The sequence below is a fragment of the Perkinsus marinus genome (genome assembly GCF_000006405.1).
Source record: "Perkinsus marinus ATCC 50983 genomic scaffold scf_1104296954596, whole genome shotgun sequence".
NCBI lineage: Eukaryota > Perkinsozoa > Perkinsida > Perkinsidae > Perkinsus > Perkinsus marinus.
Genome location: NW_003208065.1, coordinates 655 through 1,177, shown reverse-complemented (window position 1 = coordinate 1,177; position 523 = coordinate 655). Strand labels below are relative to the sequence as shown.

Sequence of the window (523 nt, the reverse complement as noted above, 5' to 3'; positions counted from 1 at the left end):
ACTAAGCAGGAGGCTCGATGTTTGGCGGAAGAAATAGAACAGCAGCGCGAGGGTTTGGCTGAGGATGAGGAGCGGCTCCGGTGAGTGTTACAATCTCATTTTGGGATCCGACAAGCAGCAGAACTGATGGGCTTTCTATTTGATATCATACGTCCAGGAATATTTAACGTGTTATCAGTCATAACTAGCAATGGAAGCAATAAATCTGCAAAAGAAATTTAGTGACAGCTGTGGGGTTCGAACCCACGCCCTTTCGGAATGGCGCCTAAAGCCACCGCCTTAGACCACTCGGCCAAACTGTCTGTGAGAAAGATGGTTCTGGCTGCTTCTGTTCCCCACTCATATTGGTTTATGAGTGAGATACTAACGTGGTGCCTCTCAGTGAGCTCAGAGCGGAGGTCAGTGACTTAACCAGGAACCATAGCAAGCTCGTTACAGAGGAAACTGACTCCAAGTACGGTACCGAAGGCCAGTGGAGACTTTGTTGAGTAGAAGAGTCCCTCTAGCTCGCTCCTAGACTCCC

The 523-nt window shown here is 49.1% G+C and overlaps 1 non-coding gene across 1 annotated transcript; it reads right to left on the bottom strand.

The window, feature by feature from the left end:
• Positions 1-222: 222 nt before the first annotated feature.
• On the bottom strand, positions 223-302 carry Pmar_PMAR008495. The gene has a single exon. It is a non-coding gene; the product is annotated as a tRNA-Leu (tRNA).
• Positions 303-523: the final 221 nt, after the last annotated feature.